Source organism: Euprymna scolopes, chromosome 21 (genome assembly GCF_053919585.1).
Source record: "Euprymna scolopes isolate OS-2025 chromosome 21, ASM5391958v1, whole genome shotgun sequence".
Lineage (NCBI taxonomy): Eukaryota > Metazoa > Mollusca > Cephalopoda > Sepiida > Sepiolidae > Euprymna > Euprymna scolopes.
The window spans coordinates 87,330,646-87,344,867 of NC_136502.1; the positions used below are offsets into that span (position 1 = coordinate 87,330,646).

Here is a 14,222-nt window from a genome sequence, read left to right on the forward strand (position 1 = left end):
CTCAACAGAGGGTCTCAAACAACCTTTTCGTTGTTAACGGATTTCTAACAATAAGATAAGAACAATTATTTGTTTTTTCTCTCTCTGACAAAATCCCATAGACATTTCTGTTTAAAACAACATCAAAGCATCATCATCATCATCATTAGAATTCAGCCGTGCGAATTCCTCTGAATTCGTGTCGACTAGCAAGGTCACTCGGCATCGCTCGGTCCGCATCATATCACAGTAGTAGGAAGACAGGCTCAAACCCGTACCGCGAAAGAGGAAAAGAACAGGGAAAAAAACTTGACGTTTTTGCTGTTACGATCACCAAACCGGAAGTGACGTAGGTTTAAATTAAGGCTAGACAATTGAAAAGAGGGGAGGATTTTCAAAAATATCGGCGAAAAAAGCGACCGCCCCCCCCCCTCTGTAGAAAAGTGCCCAGTTGAAGGTGAAGAAAATGTTTTTAGCCAATTTTTCGGTATTTGTCGTCTGAAAGGTCGAGCTTAAAAATGATACTGATTTTGTGAAAATCAGTCCCCTCTGTCGAAGGTTTTAGGCAGACATGCAAATATACATACATAAATTTATATATTGGTAGCTGAAATTTTCGACCCAAACCAATTAAAAAGCTTGCCCTATCTCTGAATACCCTTTATGTAAAATTTCAAATTTTTAGACCAGAAATTGTCTGAGTAATTTGGTAGACCACAGAGCTCAAATTTGTTTTTAACTTTGACCCCTATTATGACCCCTTAAAATTTATTGTTTAGGGCTCAAATCAAGTTATTAAGTTAGATCCATGTTCAAGGAACCTATATCTAAAATTTCAAGTGTTTAGACCCAAAATTGTCGGAGGAGTTTGATAGAGTTCTCAAAGGTCAAATCGTTGAACTTTGACACCTTAACAGACAAGTTTCTGGCCGAAAACTGATTACAAAGATTTTCCCAAATCTCAGTACCCTGTATATTAAATTTCGAATCTGTAGACTGAAAATTGACAGAGTTATTGTGTAGGGAAATGTACACAGACTTTCACTTTTCTAGATATATAGATAAATGTTATCAAAGGCAAGATAAGTTACTCTTTTACCTATCTGGAAAACTCGTTTTCCCAAACTTACCGTGTTTAACAGTGAGCATGCTGCCATTAAACACAGTATGTTTTTCGAGCCGAATAAACATGTTACATTAAATAAAAACACTAAAAAATTATTCCTTTAGTTAGAAAAGTAACTTATCTTGCCTTTGATAACATTTATTTGTTATATATTTGCTTTTTGACAACTTTTTCGAATCTGTGCATTCGAAAACAAACCCATTTATTTTTCTTGGAAAAAAATCTGCAGGAGACTGGTTGATATATTATATATATCCCTCAGTCGTACAAAATAGGAAAAATGAATTGCTTTGAGGAAGGAACGAACAATGCGTTTATTGAAATAAACAAACTAGAATTTATTTCATGAAGAAACAAATGAAAGAAAAGGGTACAGCACGTGTTTAGTTTGGCGTGCATCTCTCGCTGTTAACTGGTGAGAAGGGAAGTCTATTGCTGTAGAGAGAGAGTCAATCCAGTTTGGTGTGCGTCTCTCACTGTTAGCTGGTGAGAGGGAAAGTCTATTGTTATAGAGAGGGTGTAAGGTGTACATACTGTCTGTTGGCTCTTGCCCCACACATAGTAGCAGGGGACATGACGCACGCGCGCCCCAAAAGGGAGCGGATGGTCTGTCGACCACTTAGGTCGGGAGCTGAATCGAAAAAGAGGACACAGCTAAGGTCTCTTGCTTTTATAGTTGTTTCCGGTGGCCTTTGCGCATGTGTGGATTTCCTTCAAAGGTAAAATGACGTCCCTGTGTACGTGTATGTGTGCGTACATGTGTGCACGTTAGCGTGTGTGTGTATGCACGTAAATGTGGGTGTATGTACGTGAACGTGAATATATCTACGTGTGTGCGCGTATGTTTTTGTGCGTGTATGTGTATGCCAAGAAAAATGGCTTGAGATGTGAACGCGTGTTTTTGTGCGAGACTAGAAAGGGCTCGTACAATACTCCCCTTCCCAGGAAAAAAAAAAATATGCAGTGTATATTTGTTTTAAGTAATGTTTTGGGCAATTGACTTTTCATCCTGTTTTTTTTTGCTGTTGGTGTGGTTGTTTAAAAAACGGAGTGTATTCGTAAAAAAAAAAGTACTTACGCGTGAAAAAGGCCTTTACTCTTTTTTTAGGCTAACGTTTTTTTTGTTTTTTGTTTTCATTTTTTGTGCTGACATGTGCAACGAGTTGCTTGGACAGTGAAGTGAATTGTTCGTTTGGAAGGAAAATTTTTGTTCATGTTGACGTGGTGTGTCCAGTTGACGGTGTCTTCGCAAGTGAGTCTGCGCTAGTGTGTGTACATTGTCTGTACGAGCGCTAGGTGCACATTCGTTCGTGTTGAACGGTGGGTGTCCAGTTGCCGACTGTCAACGAAACTTCAAGTTGTGAGTTTACCAGTGTGCGTGGTGCATCTCAACTTGTATTGTTGATTCAACTTCTTACTATGTGTTAATAGGGATGTCCTGTAATTGTTTCTTTGTTGTTGCATCTGCAGTGCGGAAGAGAATGTGCCTATGTGATTTTGCTCCTCGCGTTTGTTGCAGGGTAATGTCAGGAAACCGTGAAAAATGTTTGTCAAGCTCAAATTTTTTTTTATATTCTGTATGAAGTCGACAGCTCCGTGTTTATTTTTCTGCCGAGTCTGACAAGGGGGTTCGTCATTGTAGTTCGTTGAGATTCTTGTCGGTAGTAGTTCGTTTGTTTTTCTTTGTTGAAATGTTCGCTTTTTTTTGTTTATCAAATAAAACGTGCTTCTCGCTCCAAACAATTAATTTAAAAAAAGTAGGGTCACCATGCGTGTTCGTTTCACGTCAGTCGGTCGCAAGTTTGTTGTGGACTTGTGGCATAGAAGAAAATGCATGTTCATCTCACGTTCCGTTGTCACCAGTTTGTAGTGGGACTGACGGTATAGAAGGAAATGCGTGGTCATCTCACGTTCGGGTGTCACCAATTTGTATCAGAGTAGTGGATATATTAAATATATCCCCCCGTCGTACAAAATAGGAAAAATGAATTGCTTTGAGGAAGGAACGAACAATGCGTTTATTGAAATAAATGAACTAGAATTTATTTAATGAAGAAACAAATGAAAGAAAAGAGTACAGCACGTGTTTAGTTTGGCGTGCATCTCTCGCTGTTAACTGGTGAGAAGGAAAATCTATTGTTGTAGAGAGAGAGAGTGAGAAAGGCAATCCAGTTTGGCGTGCGTCTCTCACTGTTAGCTGGTGAGAGGGAAAGTCTATTGTTAGAGAGAGAGAGTGTGTAAGGTGTACGTACTGTCTGTTGGCTCTTGCCCCACATATAGGAGGGGACGTGACGTGACGTGACGTGACGCGACGTGCGCACCCGAAAGGGAGCGGATGGTCTCTCGACCGCTTAGATCGGGAGCTGAATCGAAAAGGAGGAGACAGCTCAGGTCTCTTGCTTTTATAGTTGTTTCCGGTGGTCTTTTGCGCATGTGTGGAGTTCCTTCAAAGGGGAAGTGGCGTTGCCCATGTGTGCGTGTATGTGTGCGTACATGTGTCTATGTTAGCGTGTGTGTGTGTATGTGTGCACGTATGTTTGTGTGTGCATATGTGTATGCCAAGAAAAATGGCTTGAGATGTGAACGCATGTTTTTGTGCGAGACTAGAAAGGGCTTGTACAAATCTGAGAATTAAAAAAAATGTTGACAGAAAGTTAATGTTTAATTTTGAAAAATTAAAGACACTTAATTTATTGTATATATTTTTCTTGGGAAGATCCAAAAATTAGAAAAGGATTTGTGATGAAAAGTCATTATTTTGAAGTTATTTGGATTTTCTCCAAATATAACTATTTTATTTAAACAAAAAGATTGTGACAATATCACTATTTAACAAAACAAAATTCTTTATCGATAATATCGGAAAACATTCCGTCTTTTAGTCAGAGTGGCTAAATATTTAAAAGTGTCATTGAATTAAAATTCGTTTATCCAAACAATAAATTAATAAAAAGGGGGGGGGAATGAAATATATGTCGAATTCACTTTTTCAATTAAGAACTGTTTTCTTGAATTTATCCTCTGTTGTGCAAGATTTCCATATAAAGAAGAATGAACGGTTTTATTGATATTTTGTCCCTAGTCATGAAAGATTTCTAACAAAAGAATTCCTTTCAAAAATACTTCTCTTATACGAATGAGAAATTTTGAACAAATTTTTATGAAAAAAAAAATGCGCAAGACAATTTTCTCTTCAAAAATTGAAAATTATTGTAAAGTTTCAACTGTTAGCATTATGTTACCTTTTTCTTTTTACAAATGACATGGACAATCCAATTATTTGTTTATTTTGTCATTTATTTGTTTTTAAATTACTACAGAGAAAAGAGCATAGTCAGACGTGTCTTATTGTTGTAAAATAATATTTTTCTTAAATTCTAAACGAACAATATTTTTAATCAAAACCAACAATAATTTTAAAAACGAACGATAAATTTGTTTATCTTAAAAACAGACAATAAGGCAACCAAAAAAAAAAAATCAAACAAATAATGTCAATATAAAGTTACTAGCGCAGAAATATTTCAAATATTCCTAGTGAGGGAAAGTGAACGAGAACCCTAAGTCTGATTGGCAGAGACATAAATCACACGAAATGTAAAACGCACAGAATTTATCTCCCATAGCAAAATAAAATAAATATGTTTAATTGTCCAATTCTAAAACCTTACAATGGCCCTGGACGTAACCATTTTTCTAATGGGTAAACAATTAAATCACGATTAGAGGCAGGTTCTTCGAAAGGGCGAGTAAAAATTGCATTAAGTTCATGACGCCATGATTACTTTTTGTATCGCCCATAAGATAAGCGATACAAAAAATAGGACGGGAACGATGTGTAATGAAACGAAGTACAGTCTTTTAGTGAATTATTTAAAATAAATAAAATAAAGTGTTTATAACAATGGTTCATAACATTCACGAAATGAATAATAACTTATTTAAAAACAAATATTAAATCGTTTTTTAACGTGTCTTGCAAAAAGTACGTATTTCGTTTCGGCTAAGCTTTTAGATCCGCTTTTTAACTAATAACCTCAGCAGCGCAAGCGCTGATATTGTAAAATCCGGTGCAGTGCACCTAAAACCTTGAAAATGTGTCATTTATGCTAGCATATTTATTTATTTACGTGTTTTTCTTCAGGTTTCATGCGTAATACTGAACAGATTTTAATTTCAAAAGGTTTAGCGTATCAATCTTTAGGGAAAAAAAACAAAACATTTTCGTCAGCTACTATGGCCATGTGTACCCGACGGCGATCTCAACGTCTGCCTTTATTAGTGGATACTGACACGGCCACCGACATGGTCACCGACACAGCCACCGATACAGCCACCGACACAGCCACCGAGAGTGTTGGTGATACTGATCCTGTAATAGACCGAACATGTATTGTGCAAGATGTATATGACAATGATTTTATCCGGACTGAAGACATAACATTAATTGAACTTATCATAAAACTGGCCGACGATTTTGAAATGATTGAATGGATTGCTAAGCATCGTTTGTTAGCCAATACGTGTACGTGTGACATTTGTAAACAACCATGTTTATTAAGTCAGAATTCGGAGCCAACGGATGGCTGGAGATGGTATTGTTCAAAAGACAATTTTTATCGTAGTATACGGACGAACTCTTTCTTCGAGAGCAGCAAACTACCGTTACGGACAATTGTTTTTATAGTTTATATGTGGAGTAACGACTTTAAGCAGGCATCAGTTTCGAAAGAGACTCATGTTAACAAAAAAGACCTTAATGGATGGTATAATTTCATAAGAGATACATGTGCTAAATTCATGGAGAGAAACCCTCAAGAATCAGAAAGTCCTTCACCTTCTGAGAATGGAAATCCGATAAAGGTTGATAGTGATGAAGATGAATCTATTAATCGCAAAACCAATCACGGACAGAGACTAAAAGAAGCCGAAATTAAATGGCGAGAAAGAGTGGGGCCTAATAAATTTGGCGAGATGATGTGCTGTATTGCTGATATGTATTGTGTTTAAGAATTATTTTTAAATATATGTGAATTAAAAAGTTATTTTTTAAGACTTTAAAATATTTTCATTGGTTTGTTTACGTTATGAAAAAATAATTATCATGTGAAATGTATTTTTTATGGTTTTGGCACCATTTGTAATGATCGAAATATTAAAAATAATTATTTAACTTTTTAAATTACTGCCTTTTAACTTTGTGTGTGTGTGTGCACGCGCGCTGTTTTTTAGCGGGGTGGGGGGAGTAATTAAGTTTTGAAACTCAAATTTGCAAAAAAAAGTTTTTTACAATTTCAATATTACAAATCTGAATGGGTGCGTATTCTTTAAAGACTTAAGTATTTTAATTGTGTTGAATAAAATATTGGTGCTTATTTAAATTACCACTTGTGTCAGATATTAAAAGTAAAGAAAATATAGAAAGTCTGGGTAAATGTGTAGTTTAGCGGCGTAAATTATTTGACTGACAAAAAATTATTTATTTTTATATAAAATACATTATTAGAACTAAAGGCTGAAAGAAAACCAGAAAATTTCATTTTTTTAATGTTTTCATCATTTTTTATTAGACTAAATGTACGACATTCGAGGCCGCCGTATTGCTTTTAAAATTTGGCCCTTCTAAGGTTTGACAGATTGACCTTTTTAAGGCCAAATTTGGCAATTTTTATGTTCTCTTACGAACCTGTTTTCGCTGCCATTTTTTTTTTGTTTTTAATGAAAGAGCGTAAAAATGCCAAATGTGGCCTTTTTAAGGCCAATCTATCAAATTTTACAAAGGCCAAATTTTAAAACAATATGGCGGCCTCGAATGTCGTACATTTACTCTAATAAAAAATGATGAAAAAAAAAATAAAAACGAATTTTAACTATTCTGCACTTTCACCATTTAATCTGTGTCTGATTTATTTGCTTCTCCGCAATGATAGAGTTAGACACACGGTCAGTTTTGAATGTAGGGAAAATCAAGAGCCACAACAGATTAGAGCAAAAATAAAAAATTGCCTCAGTTTAGAATGATTTCTTCACTGAGCGAGGACAGAATAGTCAAAATGTCGCATCAGAACAGATGCTACACTTTGTCCCTCACCAAAAGGCAATATGTTTTTATCCTTTTTTACTAATTTCTCAACATATTACATTTGTCAGCATGGATCTTGGCACCTTTTCTTTAAATATCACCATGACATTTATTGGGTGGATTTCTATCAGTGTTGCATTATATTTTTCAGTTTTGACCAAGTCCCTCTACTGCAAAGGTGGCAATCTCATGTCGCTATCTTTTGTTTTTGTTTTAACTTAAACATACAGCACTACTTGCATTTCAAACTTAAAACACTTTAAAATAAGTTAAAGCACTAAAAGCTTAAGCGAGATAGAAGAATAACTTATCTTGCCTTTGGTAATATTTATTTGTTACATATTTGTTTTTTTTACCACTTTTTTGTTCTGTTGTCTATTGTAAAACCATCCGATTTCTTTTACACAAATAAGCATTCAATTAGGTTGCTTGAGTTCAAGGTTGGTCATGGATACAAGCAGTTAGTAAACAAATAAATTATCTACATATTAATTAGATAGCATGTGTGTTATTTTGTGTGTCAGGCTTACATCTTTTTTTCTTCCTAGTGACTATCGTTTAATTGTTATGACCTTGATTTCTTGACTTTTCTGAATTTTTTTTGCCCGCAAGGACCCATGGCGCAGTGGTTAGAGTAGTTGGAAATATCAATTGTAAAAAGTAATATTCTCCTGAAGGTTGAAGGTTCAATCCTCAGTGTGGCCGACTGAAAAATGCAATTGCGCTTTACTTAGGACCTCTATCCAGTCATGGCTGACGGAACAAGAGCACACCGCCCACGTGAAGTAAATAAAGGATTCTGCTCGAAATTCCATCCAAATTCCTGAGTTCAACAAGATACACCCAAAGAAGGTCAGAAGTTACGTTGACGACACGTTATGAAAATCACACTCAAGATGAGAACATTAATCAGAGGAATTCAAATAATACGCACTTTTATTTCTTGTAATAAATAATGAAATCAAGAATTCTTCATAAGTTTTGGTTTCAATTATAGCTGAAGGAACCGCAAGTTATATTTTCTTTATAAGTTTTAGTGTCGAGTTGATGCACATAAGTCATATGGATATATTTTTTTATTTTCAAAATCACAACTTTATAATATATATATTATAAAGTTGTGATTCGATAGAAAATTGATTCTATAATAATATATATGAAATCTGCATATATTAAAATATCATATTTAAGCATATTTTATGACCGGGCGTTCATGCTAGCTTAGATAAATACTTTTGCAGTTTTAACAAAAAAGCTACAATAATATCAGGGTGTCTCTTTTTACACTAAACATCCACCGAATGCCAACATCAATATATTACATATGAATGAGTCGCTGTGGAATTTCCACAGGTCCTGCTAGTTACCAAAGAATGTTATAAATAAAAACTTTAGACATTGTGGGTTTGTATTACGATCCAGAGGTATGAAAAAGTTTTCAAAGAACAAATAAATCTTATCAAAGGCAAGATGAGTTACTTTTCTATCTAACTGGATAAATTTTATGTGTTTTTATTCAATGTAAAATGTTTATGTGGTTTGAAAAACAACAAGTAATATTCAGCGCTACCGAACAAGAAAAAAATGGCCACAGTGTCTTTGAAGTTTTGACAAAGACCTTAAAAAGAATAAGAAATAAAACAACCTAATAAATGTCACAGTAACATTTATTGGGTGGATTTCTACCACCATTTTGTTTTATTTTTATTTTTTTATTTTTTAAGTGATTATTGAGACCTCAAGGATGTAAAGAGACATCACGGCCATTTTTTTTCTTGTTCTCCGGTAGCACTTAATATAATATTACTTGTTTTTCAAACCGAATAAACATTTTACATTGACTAAAAACACTCTCAAACTTTCACGAGAAACCCTCATCTAGCTGAAATCACTATCAATAATTTCCCCCACTCTTTATCTGTGCCTAAACCTAAACATAGATTCCATGAACAAAGTTTCTTTCTTAGAAGTGCACGCCTGTGGAACTCTTCCGCTTCCCTGCTTTCCAGCTAACTGCAATATGATCATGTCTTCAAGTCAAATGTAAACAAATTCTTGATGAGCCGTCCCCATAAGTAATTCAATTTACCAAATTTCCACTATTAACGATTACTAATATATTGTCCCATTGACTACTGTACACTCATTAACTCTTATCCTTGAATAGCTTCACGACTTTGATAAGTGGTTACTCCTTTGTAAAAAGAAAAAATAAATAAATAAAAACTTATCCAGTTAAGTGGAAAAGTAACTTGTCTTGCCTTTGATAACATTTATTTGTTATATATTTGTTGTTTTTTTTGACAACTTTTTCATACCTCTGTGGATTGTAATACAAACCTGACATTATATATTAATCTATTTTCTAAATAGATAAATATGTCTTTTCATTATGTCTTGATTTTATATACAACGTGTGTCTTTTTTCTTTTTAAGAACAAGAGAGTCAATCTCAACTCAATCTTTTGTGGTGTTTACAAGCGTTTGTGTACACAAGAAATGCAGTGGAATTACAGGTAAGTTGAAAAAAAGATACGTAGTGCCTTAAATAAGTTTCCAGACTTTTTTTGTATGGTCACTATTATTAATAGTACACACATGAAACATTAGTCCTCTTCAAAGTAATCGTCTCCGGCTGCAATGCACTTGCTGTACCATACCAAAAACTTCTGAAAGGCCCCATGGAAGTCCTCTTGTGTAAGCGTGTAAATGACCCTCCTCATCTCAATTGTCTTATAATGAAAGCCTCTAAGGTTGAGCTTAGGGAGTAATCAAATGTTACAGGGAGCAAGGTCTCGACAATAGGGAGGACAAGAAACTGCCTTGATGCTTGTCTTGGTCATGACAACGTCTTTCTTTCTGATCTTTTCTGAGAACCCTTGGGACAAACTTCTCGCAAATCTTCTGCATCTTCAGCTCCTTATGAATAATTGTGTATACAGTTCCTACACTGACATCAAACTGCACTTATTGTCTCTGTAAACACGCAATGATCCTTATCCATGAAATTCTTTATGTGACCAATCTACTCTGGTGTTCTGACTTCCTTACTCTTTCCACACCTCATTATCCCGCACAGACTCCCTGCCTTATTTAAATCACTTAAAAAAAAAAATCTCAAAAACTGATGCTCAATTCATGCAAGATGGTCCAAAAGCAGTCTGAATCATTCCATACATTTCTGTGCCATTTTTTCCATGTTTAAAACAATTTTATTGCATACAGTTCTAAAGTGCCCTCACGTCCAGATTACATTTTTGAAATTCACCAGCTGTGACAATTGGGATTTAGTAGGGTATATTCCAATTCCTTCTGTAGCTGTTTATTTGAACCTGAAGTCATAAAAATTGGTCAGTCATCTCATAGGATGTATCACAATAATATACTGAATTTTCAAGAGTCTACAACAATTTTAAATGCTTGTACAAAAAAGTCTAGAAGCTTATTGAAGGCACTCCGTAATTAGTTTGTGTGCAAGAAGTTGTAAGTCAATGGAGATAGATGAGAGTTCAGATGTGGTGAAAGATATTTAAATGGTGAAGTTGGGATTTGTTACTTTAATGGAACACAAGGTGGAGCATATACTAGTGTGATTGCAAGAGTTAAGAGTGTATAGTTGGATCATCAAGATTTACAAAATTGTACTTATGGTCCACCACAAAGTGGTTTCTATTCGACAGTTTAAATACTTCCAAATTCCTTAACTTAGTTTACAGGGCAGACCTGAAGAATCTTGCCTGCCCTCCCCTATATATATATATATATATATATATATATATATATATATATTCGTTTTTTTTTTTTTTTTTCTAATTTTTTTACAGCAGATTATCAAATAGACACTAGTCTATAAGATTATCCAAAGAAAAAAAAAAAAATGAAAAATGTCAATGTTTAAATATTTGTAAGGGGTGCTCAGTTTCTAAATGCAATGGTTTGGTAAATCGATCACACATTTTAAAAGCACTAGAACGAATTTTTTTCTATTTTCTTTTTTTAATATGCATTCTTCAAGTTTCATCACCCAACATTTATAATCTAAGGTCAATGAATTGAATGTGCACACGCAAAAACAAACTTGGCGACCAGCAAAAACAATACGGAATATACACCTTAATTCCCTTAAAAATCAACTTTTTAAAGATAGATAAGTCTTTAGTTGGTATTCTAGCGCTCATTCATTGCTCTTAGATTTTAAATGTTGGGTGACGAAACTTGAAGATAACCATAAATGGGTATATAAAATAATTGGAGAAAGCGAAATTTAATTTAAAAAAAGGCTAAACTGCTTTAAAAAAGATAATTTCCCAAAATTTGGCCTATAACCGTTAAGTGGTTCTAAAATAAGTGGTCAATTTACTGAATTTTGGGGGAAAAAAATGGCACAGTGAAAATAGCACCGGTAAAACATGGCAGGGTGATTAAATAGGTAAAAAATGGCATGTTGACAATGGAAGTTAAGACACTTGAGAAGTGTAGGTTAAACTCCCATTCCTCTAGTTTAAAATGGAGCTAAGCCCTTCCCCCCCACACAAAAAAATAATTCAATAAATACTTTTTTAATAAGCACTTACACTAATATGCTGGGGGCTGTTTTTTGGGTTTTTTTTTTAAATACAATCAGGTCTGCTAGTTTAAGTGATTCTTTTAGCAAGCCAGTGTGAAAAGTCTTTGTGGAGGTGGAAGTAAAAAATATACAGCTTAATTGCTTCTATATTCACTCTCTTTCATCATAATTTATAACCCTAGCCAAGCCAAGCATCACAAGATTAATGTTTACTATGCTTGTCTCTTTTCATGCACTTGTATTCTACCCAGAAATTTTTACCAGCTGCAAAGAGGCCCCTCATCAATATTGAACCCAAAACTATGTAACTTAATTTGCGGGATTTTTTCTCAATAGAGAATGATTTTCAAAATATTATTTCAGCACGTTCAGTACTATTATTTCAACACGTTCAGTACTATTCTGCAAAAGTACCCAGAGTTCTAATAATAGCTCATTTTCTTTCACAACAAAAGTTATAATTGCGAATTGGGGCAAACCATACACAAACAAAAACAAAACAAAAGCACCGATAATTTCATGAATATTGGCAAACTAAAAGAGTATCCGGTTCAAAGTTAGCAGCAAATGGTGTTTGATCAGATTCTGTCCCTGATATAAAACTTTTGGTGAGAGTTTTAATTTCCCAAGTTTATTTATTTATTGTTAAGTGAAAGTACAGAATAGTTAACAAAGAATCCCCTTCTTCAGGTTCTGCAGATTATTATTTTAATGACTTAAAAATAAAATTATTTATAGAAACTAGTTGCGAAATTATTTAAAAAAAAATCATTTTGGTTTATCTAAGTATTTGCGACCTATTTGCATTTTAAAAAGACAAATATTTATATTTAATAGAAGTTTTTGGGCAAAGTAGTTACCGACGACACTACTTTTGGGGCTTTTATTTTTGTTTTATGACAGGACATTCCGTTTTCTTTGTCTTATTGTTTACTGTTTTTTTTTCTAGACAACGCACACCCTCTAACTAAAAGTGGATCTTTATGGTCAACACGGGTACCTCGCTTGATGCAAACATAAGTTTTTTCTACATTTTAACAGGAACAATTTGTCTATATTATAAATGCTTCACAAACTTTATAGAGGTAAAATTTAATAACCATGTAATCGCGTGATTATTAAATTTTAAGGTGGAAGCGCAGATTATTTACAAAACACCCTGCTCTAACATGTTCAGAATGGCTCTCAAAATAACATTATTTCAGCAGGGTAACAAAAATACATAAGTACCCAACATTTATTTTTTCCAACTGACACTGTACACCCAACATGTCCAGGTTGGTTCATAGTATTTGCGCATAAGGATCATGACAGCGATTATCAAGGTCAAATTTGGGGCAGATATTTGGACCCCCCCCCCTCACAAAATGAGGTGTCTATTCCGAAAACCATTAACAGGGGTAGGTTGGGGAGGGGTCCATTCCAAAAGCCATTCTTACCATGAAGATTTTGGGAGTATATATTCCAAAAGCCGTTCTTAACATGAGGAGGTTGGGGATTGGACAATACCAACAATAGCCGTACTTAAACTTTTTACGGGAGTGTGGTGGTGGGGGGATACTTCCACCAGGCAACGCCAGTTAATGGGTCCTGCTAGTTTTAAATAATTTGCGTTTGTTTAGACAGTGTCAGTAATATTTTCCCCTTTTGGACGTGCAAAAGTTAGAGGCTATTTTACAACCTAAAATACACATCTGCTAACTTGATTAAACGAATGCGCAGGTTTTCATATTCATTAGTTTTGAAAAAGAAAAAAAAATGCACATAAATAATTTTTTAATTAATTATTTAATTTATTAAATTATTTGTACGAAAAGAAAACTTTTAGAAAAAAAAGTGATTATAATTTTTTTTTTTTTTTTTTTTGAATATTGAAAAAAATAAATCATCTATTATATTTATTTTCAATATGTAAGTAAAAATGTAAATATTACACACGCGAAAAGAAAAAAGTTGGAACTTTTACACATGGTGACGATTTTCATTCGATCACCGAATTCAAATTTGTCTTCGTGACAGAAGAGTACAATGAGTGGCCAAGTGTTTTGTTTTAAATTTAAATTAAATTTAACTCCCTAAGTGTTCATTTCGTTGTTTTTTTTTTTCGTCCGAACGAGTGCGTTCCAACTTTTTAAGACAACTTACAAAGCGCCATTGCAACTAATTTGTTTCAACTAATTTATTAATTTAAAGTTTTTTCGTTTTTTTTTAGGGGTACTTATGTTTTTTTAGTACCGTGCTGAAATGATAACATTATTATTTTGAAAGCTATTTTTAGCATGGGGAGATGAGGGTATTTTGTAATAATTTGGGTTTCCACCTTACTATTTAATAGGATATCGTGAAACTTAAATTTAACCTGAAAAAAAAAAAACTATTTAAAAATAGTGCGGTACGAAAAATACATAACACCGTTGTTTTTTTTCTGTTTTTTTTTTCTATTTCATACGCAATACTAAATTTGTTCA

General features: G+C 34.0%; 1 protein-coding gene across 3 annotated transcripts in view; it reads left to right on the forward strand.

Moving 5' to 3' along the window:
• LOC145242550 (uncharacterized) overlaps positions 1 to 14,222 on the forward strand; it is a 168,216-nt gene that overhangs the window by 127,710 nt on the left and 26,284 nt on the right. For all 3 annotated transcript variants that reach the window (XM_080105636.1, XM_080105635.1, XM_080105637.1), the window contains one exon: positions 9,624 to 9,703. The gene's annotated coding sequence lies outside the window, so the exon portion shown is untranslated. The remainder of the gene's footprint in view (positions 1 to 9,623; positions 9,704 to 14,222) is intronic.